Below are 15,642 nucleotides of genomic sequence, written 5' to 3'. Positions count from 1 at the left end.
TTTTAACACATTAAACTTTGAGTTTCCTTTCAAAATGTTCAAAAATCTTTTAGAAAACTGGTAAAAATATCTTTGAGGAATCGTTGAAGGCTCGTTGACTGATGTCAGCCATGTTGGATGTCTCAGCTGAGGGCTCTGCATGAACTGCTGATCCCTGCTGGTTAATCTGTGCACTGCATGTGTGTCTGTAGACATCAGGTTCTTTAACGTGAGCAGAAAAGGCCAAGCAACAAACTTTGTTAAAGAGGATGAAAAGAAACTTGATGAATGTTGGTCGGATATTCTTCTGTCAGAGGAGACAAAGATAAATTTGTTCACATTCAGTCAGACAGATCAGTGAGTCTGTAGTTGTGATACTGGAGGGTGGAGGCAGGACACGACAACAAAGATAAAACTATGACCTGCAAAGTGTGTCGCTAAGCAACAGAGCACCTTTGTATATCACAGAGAAAGGTAGGAACACTAAACAGGAAAGAAACTTAAATGTTTGCAGTGGACAGGAAATGTGAACACGTCACACGACTGCTGTGGTCAAAGCTACAGGAGCTGTTTGAGGTTGGTGTAAAAGGAAAGAAGCACAGAGAGATGATAAAAGGAGGAGCTGAATATAAACTCTGGTTTTATCTACATGAAGTGCAGCTTCTCTTTATCAATGCAAAGTCGAACACTTTGAGATTAGATGCAGATCAGCGTGCAGGGCTGGACGTGAGGATGGGGCACTCTTTGCTCTGTTTGCTGGGGTTATTCTGTGAGTACAATACACACCTTTACTGTTTGGATGGCAGCGATGAAGGAAAATGTTTCTCACTGGTGACAATTACAGTGTATCAGTGCTTTAACCTGTTTATCTGACAGCTTCAACACAGCAGGCTAGTTTTTTTTTCATGTTTCCAGCCTGTTTCACAGCTAATAGAAACACATCAATTTGGTGATGAGCAATAACTGTGCCATGTGAAGATTTAAAAAGCCTCAGTTCATTTATTTATTGTGATTTTGTCAGTTGTATAATGTCTGATGATGTTTCATTCATTATTTTAGTGCTCAGTACAGTCAGACATGGAAACACTGAAGGTGAGAAACGGTTTTTTCTTCTTGTGTTGCTCTAAATGACGTCCTCTGTGTTATATTTTGTATCATAAACCAAACATTTCATTGATTTATTGGTTAAAATGTTAATATAACCATGTTAAGTGTGTGAGCACTGAAACACACACCCACGATATAAACTGTATATTTACTGAAGAGCTGTGGCTTCATACTGTCAGCCGGTGATCGGCTGTGATCAGCTGATCACGGGGCCGGGGTTAAAAGAGAGACGCCACCCACCTGTTCGCCGCTCAGACATCAGTCTCTTCGTGTCAGGAGCTCCGAAACTCTGCCGACGTCAGTCTCCGCCTGATTCAGCAACCGTGAGTGACAATCCCTTTCAATCCTTTTTCTCTTCCCGGCTCCGCTCGCTCTCTGTCTGTAACGACAGTTCCGAAGCCACGCTTCGTGCACTGGTCATTACTAGAATAACTGCGTGTCTGCTCCAAACCCACCGCTAGCCTTCGCCGCGCTTGGGTCTAGCCAGCACGCCACACGGGCACGCCGAATTACTGTGTGTGATCCGCCCGACCGTGACACATACATGTGGATTTTCTTTTTATGTTTATCTGATCTGAAAATATCAACAGTGTGTGTAGTGCAGATTATCTCACTCACGAGTTATGTTGTTGGTTTGTATGCTGGATGATATACTGGGATTTCTAACACGTCACTCCAAAGTCTCTGTAGATGTTCAGTGTGTTGAATTGTGTGGCTGCAAAAGATGATTCACATTATTTAAGTTTGCATCAAACATTCAGAGCAACAATTTTATTCTTTTGATCTTTTTCTAAATTACAGACCTTGGAGTGAAGGCCACTCTGACAGCAGACAGATTACCTATACCAGCAGGGGGCAGTGTGACACTGACCTGTGATGTGAAACACTCTGCTGACTTAAAATATGAGTGGTTCAGAGAAACCTCATCTGCAGTAAAGTCCACAGAAGCTGTTGGATCAGATAAAGTGATCAGGATCTCTAAAGGAGGAAAATACCAATGCAGAGGGCGGAGAACAGGCACAACTTTACTCATAGCACAAAGTGATCCAGTCATCATTCAGGAAACTGGTGAGTTTAAAAATGTCATATGAAATAAAACAACATGGATTCTCCAAAGTTTGGAGATCAGAGAGGGACAAAATTATGACAAAAACTTATGTTACAAAGTGATTTACGGCCCCAACCTGCCAAGTTATTTCTGAATATATAAAGTGTTATAAAGTTAAAAAATAATAAACAATAATTGGGTTATAATATTTGATAATATTGTTTTTTATTTTTAATGATAATATGTTAATCAGTCAGAAATTAAATGTGTGGCTCAGTCGTTCATAAACGTGTTTTGTGATTTGGCCCCTGATGCTCCAGTTGTCACGGTTCAGCATTTTGAGTCTCGTGTGTTTTGGTATTTTATAATATGTTTTATGTTCTGAGTCCTTTGCTGTTTTGATTATTGCAGTTATTATTATTATTATTACCCCAGGCTCAGTTATGGCTGTTACGGTTTTAGTTCTTAGGTTTTGTTTTATGTGTTCATGTTGTGTTTACTTTGTGCATTTCTGTCCCACGTTTCAGGTCTCTATGTTCTGTCTCAGTCTCTGTTAAGTTTACATGTCTAGAGTTCAGTCGGTGTGTTTCCTGTTTTACTTTGAAGGTCTGCGTCTCATGTCAGTGTTTCTAGTTTTGTTTCCCTTGTCTCGTCCTGCCTAATTACTCCCAGCTGTGCTCTCCTACTGTGTCTCATTCCCTTCATTATCCCTCAGTGTATTTAAGCCCTGTGTTTCTCTTTTTCAGTGTTTGATCTCCCTCATCCATGTCTGTGTGTTCTGCCTACAAGCCTGTCAAGTTTATTTTTGTTTTCCAGTTTAGTTCTTTTTTTTTTTGTGTGCAGCAATAAAGCTGCTATTTTGAGTTCAAGCTTTGCTTCTGTGTTGAGTCTGCAGTTTGCACACAGACCGTGACACCAGTTGCTGTTATCAGTTACAGTTTTAGGATAGAGTGACGTCTCTCTATGTGATTGGCTCATTTCAGAGGCCATCCTGACCAATGGCTGTGGAGCTGTCATAGAAACATTTTTGAATTATTCTGAAGACACTCTGAAGAGTCAGCTCAGAGATATGAGAGAGTTTAATAAAGATTTCTCTGAGCCTGTGATTCTCACGTGATTATGAACAGGACTGACTGAGGATCAGTGAAGAGGGCGAAACACAGCGAGGGTGTAAAGAACTTCATGTTCTGGGACCATCAAACATCTTTTTCTGTGAGACAAACAATGAGACAAGTATAACAATAATAGTTTAATATTTAATGACTGAAACAAAATGGTTTGCTATGCTGAGGTATGAGCTGCAGATGTGAGCAGCACATTTTCTGTCCAGTCACTGACTGGGCGATCAGACCTCTGTACTGGTTGTTTGTGGCTCTGTAGACAGACATGTGACCTAGAAGCACGGCTACAGTCATCGACATCATCATGACCTGTGAAGCAATAATTACATGTGTGTGAACAAATGTGTGAGCCACGTCTCCTAATTTTTTTTAAAGATGATTTTTTTTTTTTTTTTAGGCCTTTTATCTTTTATTGGATAGAGCCATTGTAGGGGTGCAGCTGGGACTTGAACCTGGCCGTACTGCTCACCCACTCAGCTGAATTTTTAATGATATAATGGTTCTGGAATAAAAATACAGAGATTTGTCATGTTTGTCACAGACTACGGCCCTTTGGTGTTAAATTCTGATACTAAATACACACACACAAATTAAAAAAGTGTTAATAATTGACCCAAACATTCAATTACATAGCTCGATGTTATTTTATATGTAGATGGAAATAACAGTGAATGATGTTTTTGATGATGCAGTGTTTGCTCACTTTTCCTTTTTACTGGAAACCACTCCATCCTTTTATTTATTTATTTATTTATTTATTTATATTTATATATATCTATATATCTATATCTATATCTATATATCTATATATCTATATCAGAGGATAAATGTTTGAAATGACTTCAGCTGTTTTAAAATTATTGATCTGAACAGAAAGGTGAACATAAAACATTCATTCCAGATTTCTGCATCTGATTTTATTCTGTTAGGATTTCAAACTGCAAACTTCTCACTCTGGTTAATCAGCCTTTTCTTAGATCAGCCAGCAGGAGGAGTTTCAGCCACAGGGATTATAAAAATGTTCATTTATTCCTTTTGTGTCCTGAGGAATTTTGCTGTGGAAAGTTTCCAACAGGACTGATGTGACGCTGCAGCACAGCTGGTCTCAGATATTCACTGGTGAGACAATCACTCTCAGATGTGAGATTCAGGGAGGTGAAGGAAAGGTGTGGAAATATGAATGGACAGCACCCAACACAAACAGCCCTCCAACATCCAGTGAATACAGGATCAGCAGAGTTTCAGTGTCCCACAGTGGAGACTACAGATGTCGGGGTAGCAGTGACTATCTCTTAACAGGATGGAGTGATGCCTTCAGATTGACAGTTTCATGTAAGCTGGTCTATGAATCAAACTGAAGTTTCCTGTTTTAAGACATCAAAAAACAATTCAGACCCTCCAAGAGACTCACTGTGCAAACAGACTCACAACTGAGTGCATTGTGACTCTACAATGATTTATTTAAAAGGGAATGTAAAGAGAGGAAACTTTTAAGAAAAAAAATAATAAATCAGGTGCGTCTGTTGTGTAGTTTTGAGCTAAGACAGATTGCCTGTGTGAGATTATAACCTTGTGTTTGGTGCCAGTCAGAGTCAGATTCACACTGAGAGCAGAAAGGACAATCACAGCAGTGATACCAGCAGTTCTTCAGTCTGTTTGTCTTTCAGTGAGGTCACATTAAAAGCACCAGGACACAGTTTATGAAATTTGGGGGATCAAGGCCAAAGAAAGAAGCCGTTTCATTTCACTGTGTGTAGCCGGTCTGGCCTCACACTGTTGCTGCAAACTGTGTTGTGTCAACGAGGAGATGAGTCAGCTGTTGCTTTGCCTGCTGAGTTTATTCTCCAACACTGTTTAAATAAAAATCAATTCAGTTCAGCAACTTCATGTGATTGGGCTTCTACATGCACAGCTTTAAAAGAAACAGTGTCTTTGAATACATCAAGCAAGATTTGAACCATTTTAGCACTTTTACTGTGCTTAACCTCTGTAACAGGATCATTAGCATAATCTCATCTCTCCTCAGCAGGGCCTCCTTCAAAACTACAGGAAGTGTAGTCAAAGGTTATAAAAGGTTATAAAACTTTGACTACATTTCTCGCAAAAGTCTGTCTTAATTTTTTTTCCTCCCATGTCCCCTGCGGGGCTCCGTACAATACCGTTGTTGGAACTCTTTGTCCCTCCTTCAAGGCCACCTGGGTCCACTGGAGACTGCTGAGCTTAACCGGGCATAGTGACACTTTCTCTCAGCTGAACATGAGATGCACACACATGCACATGCACACACACACATGCACACACATGCACATGCATGCACACACATGCACATGCACACACACACATGCACGCACATGCACATGCACACACACACATGCACGCACATGCACACACACACACGCACCCACGCACACACATGCACATGCACACACACACACGCACCCACGCACACATATGCACACACACACACACACACACACACACACACAGTTTTTTTTCTTGTTCTCTGGCTCTTTACGAAGGTGGTCGCACTCTCTCCCTCTCTCGACTTGCCCATTGTGTTGTACATTTCAGTGTTTTTCCATAATGCTGTCCATTTCACTGCAGGGCAACTTGCATGTGACAAATAAAGGCATTCTTGATTCTTGACATATGCGTGTAACTGACACAGACACACACAAACTGCTCTCCTAGTGGAACGCAGTCTGAGTCGAGTCCTTTTTTTCTCCTCCTGTCCCCGATGTTGTGTATTTTCATTGCCTTTCTTAAATGCTACCTATTCTGACCTGTAATGTGATGTTTGTATAATATATGTAAGGTGGGAAGGGTCCATTTTCACTGCAGGCAACTGGAAGTGACAAATATGGGCTTCATTCATTTGTTCATAAACACGGAGTCACCAGACCATGACAAATTACTTTTTAAATACTGCAAAGAAAATATAAAAGTTTTACAGTGTTGATAAAAACGAGTTTAAAGTTTATTTTATCTTGTCATCAAGATTTGGTCATGTTCACCATTTCCATCTAGTTTTTTAAATTATTTAGATTCAGTCATTTATTTGTTTGTTCTTTTTCTAAACTGAACTGCAGATAAACCAAAGGCCAAACTGAGAGCTGATAACACAGCTGTTCCAGTAGGGGGCAGTGTGACCCTGACCTGCTCTGTGAGCCCATCATCATCATCTGGATGGAAATATTACTGGTACTGTACTGTTGCACCCAATGTGACCCAGTGTCCTATATTGAGATTCACAGCCAGCTAAACTCTCTCTTGCATCACTTCCTCCAAGGAACAGGCACGTGTTGTATTTGGACAGGATTTAATGCAAAAAAGTGTGAAACTGAAATGATACAGAATACAGAAATGTCACATAAACATTAGCTTGGGTTGAACTTAAGTGGACATATAAAACACATCAAAAGTTTCCAAATCACTTCAATAATGTCATATACCCTCTCTTAAAGGTAAACACAATTAAGAAACTTACTCATATTGCCACTCAAAGGGATTTAACGGAGTGGATGGCTTTGGATCGGAGGAAAACACACCATGTCTTGCTTCACTCATGAGCAAACACTTCCTATCACACTTCTTTTAGTGACTAATTGGCTCAACATAGCAAACTGTGCAAACCTGCGCCCCCTATAGGCCTGGAGAAATAACATACAAACAGTTCCAGTACAGGTACAGAGATGATACCACAGTGGATGTTGTCTCCCCATCAAATGGACAAATCAATGTCTCACAGGAAGGACTCTACAGGTGCAGAGGAGGAAGAGGAAACCCAGTTTACTACACAGAGGACAGCCAAGAAGTTCAGATTAACACAACTGGTGAGTTTGGATTCAGCAACAATGTTGAATAGATTGATGATTGAGGGTTACTATGAAGGTCAAACAGCATTATATCTCATGGTAACCTCTTTGGCATTGTAATAATGTTCATATTGGAAATGGTTGAACATAAATAGTCATGTAAAATGTGGAGTCTAGAGAATCAGTGTCAGGAATGTGATCCAAGGAGAGGAGACTAGGTGGGATTATGAATGTGAAACAATCATTTTCAGCAAATCTCCAAATCAACATAAATTCACAATTAGTTCTGTAGCAACTCTACAAGTAAGACTGCAAGTAGTGTAGAACAGGAGTCACAACATGAAACCACAGAGCAGAGTCATGCTGACAGTTTCGGACAGGAAACAGAAAATCTCAATGTAAACATCAGTTTTTGTTTCTTTATATTAAGATTTCAGATCCAAAATCTGACATTTTCTAGTTTCAGGTTTTGGATGTGAAAGAAGTTCATTTATCGTTCCGTTCATCGTCGGACTTGTTAGTGGAATTATTGTCGTGCTGCTGCTGATCTGTCGCTATAAACAGATAAAGGGTGAGAGACTTTCTGTTTGACTTTTTAAAGGAAAAATAATTTATTTTGATGCTGTGACACTTTTAAACAAACTGATGTAATAATCTTTGTGCTTTTTACAGAACCCTGTTGTAACAGGTTGGTGCAGCAGTTTATTTTCATTTATATAACTTCAAATGAAGCTAACTTTGAATTATTCCTCATTAAATTTTCATTATTTGTTTCAGTCTCACTCAGTCTCAGAGCACCAATCAAAGCTCTGCTTCACAACAAACATCCAACCAGAATGAAGCTCAGGTTTACTCCTCTCTTCTTCATGGTGAGACCAGAAATTATTACTTTTCTCTTTCTCTTTAGAAAAAAAAACATCTTTTATTAAACAAAAACAAAAATAAATATTTTTTTTTCTTTCTTATTTTCAATGACTTGTAGGTGATCTTTCAGTCTATGAATCAATCAGAGGCTCTGGAAACACTGGAAGTGGTACAAACAGTATAAACTTTGATAATAGCAGAGCTGTAAGAAATGTAAATATTTATTCTGACTGATCAAACTTCATTATTTCAGCAGATGAATACAACAACGTCACATCTGGATTTCAGCTTGAAGGTCTTGATAAGAGGAGTGAGTACAAGAAACATGAAATGTAATAATTGGTCGAATGTTTTTGTAACTTGTGTAATTTTAGAGGAAGACAGTCTCCATGTTATTAACTACAATAATCCATCATCACAACAGGCAGACATGATGGCACAGAGGAGAGCTCTGACTACAATAATGTGAATCCTGAATCAGCCTCATGTACAAATGTGAACTCTACACACACTGAATCATTAGTAATCAGATTACATGTGCAGTAAAATGTGTGACATCATTGTTAAAGTTTCAAAGTTTTGTGGAGCTGATGAGCAGAATCACGACTGGTTTTAGTTATGTTGTGTTTCTGTTGTGGTGTCTGAATAAAATAGCGAGCCTCTTAAATTTGCAGTTCTGTGTGATTAAAGAATGAAAGTGTAAATTAAAGGTCAGAAAGCATCATCACATCTCTGGCACCATTTTGCAACAAATGCATGTTCAAATACATTTTTACCTGTATTTAACTTTTAACCCAAATACCTATGTATTCTGATTGTTTTAACCACCATACCAGTGCTTGGTCTTAAACCAGTTTAGCTTAGTAGCTCACAAATACATGAAAGAGGCATGTGTATGCTGGCAGGGCAGGCTTAGCTTTAGCTTTAACATTCTCAAAATCACTTTTTAGAACCAGTAAACAGTCATTCTTCACTGCCAACAGCATATTAACATTCATATTCACAATATCAGGATACAACAGGGAGCTTATTCAGCTAAACGTCCTGAAACAAGTGCAAAATAAAACCAAAATGGCGCCCGCGGCTGGCTAGGCTTCGACATTTTTCCAGTCCTTCTACTTCATAAAACGTAACAAATAACAGGGTTTACCCACTGATTTATACCCCCACATTTAGCTGTGTTTCTTATCAATATTTTACAATGTTTTAATATAGTTTTACCGCAAAACAGGGAAATGATAAGACAGAGGCTGTATCCCAATTCAGGGTCTGCAGCCTCAAAAGCTGCATTTTAAGGCTAATTACGTCACAGCGACGCAACAAAGGCTGTCCCAATTCAAAAGCTGCTCGAAATGCGGCCCTCAAATGCGTCCTTCATTTCCCTGAATTTTAAGGATGTGGCTGTCACTACCCGATCCGTACCAGAAACCCGATTGGTACCCGGCATGCGCGAAAGGTGTCTACTTCCGGTCGAAGCGTTTTACGATAGTTACAGGTCAGAGTATCTGTTAAGATGTTAAGAATAATAAGTATCTCTTAAAATGTTTGCAATAATCAATCATTTCAATATAATGTAGACAAAAATGAAAAATAAAAAGATAGTTATGGATCAGGACTCACCGATCCTTACTGCGCATGTGCAAAGTACTCCCCAGTGTACGAGGATACTGCCACCTGCTGACCGAGTGAATGAACCCTATTGTAAACCGAATTAGCGTCATTACAAACGTGTGTTAAATTAGATTTAGTGATAGTCGAGTGTGTTTAATGCCTGTCTGTGTGGAGAGGATTGATTGGAATAGTGATGATGATGTCTGCTATCACTGTCAATTGTCAGTAAACACTTCATCTGGCTGATGAATCTTCACGTGACATGTTACAAAGTCTGTATTACTAACTCTGTAATTAGGCGCCATTCTTCTTATTTTACGGCGCTGTTGTTCAATCAGGGAACGCCCTCTGTTGAGGAGAAAAGCATAAATTTGTTTATATACGAATTATCCATTGTTTAACCCTTTAAAGCTGGTCGGAGCGGACACGCTCCATTTTGCATAACTATTTTTAAATCCCGGTAGCACTGCAACCACATAAGCTAGCGCAATAATTTTTTTTGCATATGAAACCGGAGGAGTTGTACTTACATCTGATGCCATCAGCTTCCTTCCACATAAAGCTTTGCAAAAACTGCATAAAAAGCACTTGCAGGAACAAAAACATAATATTCCAGAAACACGCTTTGCCGATCCAATCAGCTGTTCGTAACACTTCCTACGTCGATCAGCGTGAACTATCACATGACCGCATGACCTGCCCGAAACCGGAAGTGACGTCATTTTGCGGAAATGTAGTTTTTTACCATCGTGGCCTTATGAGCCTATACTTGTGTTTTTAAAAGTTATGTTTGACTTTATGACTTTCTGTGTCGTTTCTGGGATGCTGAGGACTCATATTGCACTGCTGGAAATATTTTATTTTGATGCATATGCTGTTATTTTGAAAATTTGCACTATAATATATTTTTTCGTTTTTCCTGCAGTATATGAAAATTCGTGTATCTCAAAAATAAAACTATGAAGACACTTAAAATAATTTTCCTTTGGTGGGAAACTAGTTTGTGCAACTTTTTTGTATTTACAGTTTTGAGGGATAAGCCTCTTAAATTTCGTTAAAAAATCAAAAACGATTTTCAATTATTTTGTAGTTTATTGCACTTTTTTGCAATTTATGTAATTACTATGCACTTAATGCAGACATATTATTAAAATTTGGGCTATAATGCTTGTATTGATGTATAGCAACTTGAAATGCTCCAAAAAATGGCTCTACAACATAAAAATATGCTATAAGCCCTGGCGGACGTGGTTCTATGGTAGGTCTTAAAGGGTTAAAAATTAAGTAAATTAAGTGTTTAAGTTCATCTCTGAATGTTTGTAAAGCATTCCTATGTTAAGCTTAACAACCGATATGTGGAGCGCCGACGTCTGTTCGTTTTCATGGCCTGACTCTGCATTGTCAAGTCTGACTGTACAATGGATAGACTCAAGTTTTACTTTGCAAAACGCAGTGTTGCAGGCTAAACAATTTTTTTGTGGTTCAAAAACACTATGAAAATGACTTTTTTCATACTTACCACTGGATGTCTATTTATGTTGAGCTGTAAGTATAAAAGCGTCCATTCTACAAGTTCTTGTTTTTTGTTTGTTTGTTTTTAAGTTGTTGAATGCAAACATTATTTTGTGCTGATATCACACATTTTTCAGAACCAAAGAGTTTTTGGAATCTGCATAAAATTGCATTTTAAATTACTTTTTGAATATTACTTAAATACTTACATTTAAAGTTCTGCTAATAGTTTAAATAAAAAGATCCGTATTGCTGAACTGTGGAATATTTTTGGTGCAGAGTATGTTTTGCATACAGGTATAAAAGAATAGCTTTAGTGTTTTCTTTTTTAAAACTTGACTTTTATTGATTATAAAATACACTATATCGGATTCATATCAGTATCAGCAGATGTCCAATTTTATGATATCAGTTTTAGACATTTCTACTCAAAATCAACAACCTTCGTTTTTGACATGAAGAACTTTGGAGCTGTTGGACACCAGAGCAGACTGTTTTTGACCTCTGTTTGTGTCACTTGGAGAAATAAAGAATACAGTAGACTTTTTGATTAATGCAAAAAAAAAAAAAATTAAACAATGAAACAAAAATACAGTAAATCCAGATCTACTAAAAATACAGTTTTGAGAAACAATATCAAGCATTAAAAGATCAAACTGGAAACATAGAGATGCAGCATAATGTTTTTTGTTCTTCTGAGCAGGCTCCAATGCCTGCATGTCTGTCAAACTGTAGATTATGATCTATTCTGCCTCAGGCTTATTGTGAATCTACTGAAAAACATCATGGTTTCGAGTCAGGCTACCTAGAAAACAGGAAATGCAGCTTGTGGTTTCAGCCAAAAGGGGTCTGTTAAAACGTGCATAGAGCAGCGTGCAGCAAGCAACAGCGAGTTGCAAAAAGCACAGTGGAAGTTTCACTTTGATCTCTGTGTGGATGGCACATGTTTATGTTTATGATTTATCTGTACTGAAATGATAGTAATAATTATCACTGCTACATGTAAGCATGCATAACATTCAGTGAAAACGGATCAAAAACTGTTGTCATGATGACACATGGTGGACTACTGATAAAAACTGTGTGGGCATCAAGAGAAACTGTGCAGAGTTTGTTTCCCACATTGATAAGCAACTGCCCTCAAAAGTCTCTGCATTGACATGATGTAAATGCTCATAGAAATCTCAGTTACATGTGTCTGTGTTCTTAGATCCCTTCTGTTGAACTCTGTAATAATGATTGATAAAGAGAGAAGCTCAGCTGTCAGCTGATCACCACCTGATGGTGAGTTGGATCAGATGGTGGGAAAGGATGCTAGACAGGCCTGATACACCATACTGTGAAGTGAGGGTGTGCTGGGGGCAAGGTCTTCAATTCTCCCCTCCAGCACAGTTTTGATAGCATAGGGTTTCGATAGGGAGACTGGGGACATGGGATTCAAATAACTTATGCTCTGCATCAGAACTACTGTATTAAATTGTGGCTGCAAAGTGGTTGTTGCCTCTCGTGATGATCCACGAACCAAAAGGTGGACACCTGAGGTGCATGGAGCCATCAAGTTAAAGTGGTGGGTGAAGTTGTGGGACGCAGGAAACAAGTGATAGGTACCAACGGGCCAAATGGTGTGTGGCTCTGGCAGTGGCTGAAGCAAAAACAATAAGGCTAGAGAACGAGACTTATTGTCATCGCCAAAGTGATTCTGGAAAACCCCTCAGTCAACTCAGGAGGGAATAGCGGTGCTCTACTTACACAATGTATAGTCCAGGTTCTGCTCACTTAAACTGAGGATACAGTTAACCAGTAAAAAGAATACTTCTACCTCTACAGTAGCTCTGTTTTGAGCTCCGACAACAAATTTGCTAAATTGTTATTTGTTTTAGGAAAAAAAAGAACAACAAAACAAACAAACTACACATTACAATAAAAAATGTATCATGTGTTGGTAACCGTTCAGAGTTAATTCAGTCATATTGCTGGTAATACACCACAACATCTTCTGATGGGGTGTTATACATGCAATTAAATAGTTTGGAAAGAGGGCAGGACTTTGTAGAACTGGTTTTATGGAAGTATACAATATACATAAGTATACATAAGTTTACAGTTTATTTCTTTAGTTTTATGAAGGATGTAATTCAAAACATTTGTAAGTTAAATACTAGAAATGCATACTTTACATTTCCACATGGTAGAGTTACATAAACTTGATCCACAACATGCAGCTTTAAAAAAAACAAAAATTTCACATCACATATTTGGATTCTCTTAACTATTTTTTGACCTTTAGTCAGATGTTCAGGTCTAGTCTGTACGTTTATGTCCAAGTAATACAAATAATCGTTTCAGATTAAATGTGTTAGTACTTAATGTTACTTTGCTATGCCGTCAGATAATAAATGTAACTGTGAATGTAAATGTTGTCTTTAGATTTCATCTTAAGCTTTAGCTTCAGTTCAGCCACACAGTGAGTCATTTCCTGTGTTTCGGGTCACAGCCAAATTTAAAACATATTTCCAGCACAAAGTGAGAACATTCACAGATCTATTCTGAGGTTAAGTGAGCTTTTTCACTTTAGTGCTGCATGATAATATTTAATCTAACAGTCAAATATATTTTATATCTTTTTATGAAGTATGGAGGAAGGATGTTAACATATTTCCTGTTGTAAACAATCAAAAGCAAATACTACAAAGATAAAAAACTCTAACAAAGGTGAGACTTTGATACTTCATAAGTTAGAAACCCTGTGACTATTTAAACAGCAATAAAAATACACCTGTGATTTCCATTATCCAACGGGCATTAAATACATAAATAAAACATGCTGTGAATCAGACCTTTCTCAGTTTCATACCTGCCACCTCAGTCTGATGGTCGGCATCACAACATAAAAACGTAAAGAATCTCCAGAATGACTCAAAAATCACATTTTTAGTTTTAAGAAAGATGAGAAGGGTATAGGAAGATCTGTGCATGAAGAACAAATTAGATTACAACTCACCAGAGCGGTCTTCTATATGCAAAATACAGTATAAATGTGAGGTCAAGCTAAAAAAAAAAGGAGAGAGAGAGAACGAGAGAGAGAGAGAGAGATACATCAGACTAACAGTTACTTAAAAAGATAGATAAATAAATAAATAAATAAATAAATAAATTAATTAATTAATTAATTCTGTCTCAGACAGTGCAAAGGGCACTGCATAAGAACATATATATATATATATATATATATATATATATATATATATATATATATATATATATATATATATATATATATCAAGCCAAATCAATGTATATATGTATATATATATATATTTTTTTTTAGGGGGAGCAACAATACTCGTATCAATATTGAACCGTTCGATACAGTGTTTTTGGTTTGGTACGCATATGTATCGAACAATACGAAATTTTTATTTATTTTATCAACTTTTCTTCTGACAATGCTGTCTGTGTTGAGCTCTCAGTGGATCTGCGTTCGACTACTCCGCCTAGGCTGCACTATCGAGTGCAGATCCACTGAGCGCAGCACAATCTAGCAAGACAGAAGATAAGCTCGTTGCAACATGGCAACTGCCTCAACGCTACCCGAAACTGAACCTCCCCCACCCTTATTCAGATCTAGCGTTTGGAACTATCTTGGTTTTCATGTGAAGCATGACCCTGATGGTAAGCACGTCATGGACAAAAGTTAAACAGTATGTCTGATGTGCCACGCAATGCTCAATTGGTGGGAACTAGTGCGTTAGCGCAGTTAGCTTGTTAACGTGTTGACGCCGTTGTTTCAGCAACATTAAATTTAAAAACTGTACGTTTGAGTTAAAATATATATTTATTATTTTAATATATGACAAATTAAAAAAGCATGAACATTTTTTATATCGAAAAAATATCGAACTGTGACACACCCCTAATGTATATATACATTAGGGGTGCAACGATACACAAAATTCACGATTCGGTTCGATACTTTTGTGTCATGGTTCGATATTTTTTCGATACAAAAAATGCTCATGCTTTTTTAATTTGTCATTTAATAAAATAATAAATATATATTTTAACTCAAACGTACAGTTTTTAAATTTAATGTTGCTGAAACAACAAAGGGATAAAATAATAAATCTATCTGATTGAGGAATCACTCATCTTTGGAAAAGAGAGTTTATTACAGAAAAATTTCTCTTTCCAAAATAAAAGCTATACTATACGCTTCTTCTGGGCTATATTCTCAGGAGCATATTAAACATATCAGGTCCCCATGAGGAGAATCATGTGCTAACGGCTGTCTAAATGACTCGGGTAAAGTTTGTAGCATGCGTGCTTGTTGTTTTTGTCTGCTTCCACTTGTCTTTGCACTAGGATGCTGTCGGAGTAAATGTGCAGTCATATTCGTTGTGTTCCCATTAGTGCTGTCAGCGTTAAGCTGAATTGACCTTAACGCCACAACACGGCAAATCTCCGTTAACGAGCTACCACGGATCGCCCCGTGCGTGGGGCTGGACGGCCAACACGTTAACGAGCTAACTGCGCTAACACACTAGTTCCCACCCATGTAATTGAGCATTGCGTGGCATATCCAACG

At 37.9% G+C, this 15,642-nt stretch overlaps 2 long non-coding RNA genes across 2 annotated transcripts; one reads left to right on the top strand and one right to left on the bottom strand.

The window, feature by feature from the left end:
• Positions 1-1,253: 1,253 nt before the first annotated feature.
• Positions 1,254-7,758, top strand: LOC147335412 (uncharacterized). The gene is made up of 5 exons (XR_015126744.1): positions 1,254-1,409; positions 1,888-2,154; positions 6,345-7,088; positions 7,531-7,641; positions 7,743-7,758. It is a non-coding gene; the product is annotated as an uncharacterized LOC147335412 (long non-coding RNA).
• LOC147335413 (uncharacterized) lies at positions 4,060-6,824 on the bottom strand. The gene is made up of 2 exons (XR_015126751.1): positions 6,743-6,824; positions 4,060-6,595 (listed from the first exon to the last, which is right to left on the bottom strand). It is a non-coding gene; the product is annotated as an uncharacterized LOC147335413 (long non-coding RNA).
• Positions 7,759-15,642: the final 7,884 nt, after the last annotated feature.

This window comes from Aulonocara sp. 'chitande type north' Nkhata Bay, linkage group LG3 (assembly GCF_057382095.1).
Source record: "Aulonocara sp. 'chitande type north' Nkhata Bay isolate Kocher_YH1m ecotype deep benthic linkage group LG3, A_spYH_male_GT1.1, whole genome shotgun sequence".
Lineage (NCBI taxonomy): Eukaryota > Metazoa > Chordata > Actinopteri > Cichliformes > Cichlidae > Aulonocara > Aulonocara sp. 'chitande type north' Nkhata Bay.
Note: the sequence above shows the minus strand (reverse complement) of the source record. Positions and strands in the feature narration are given on the sequence as shown.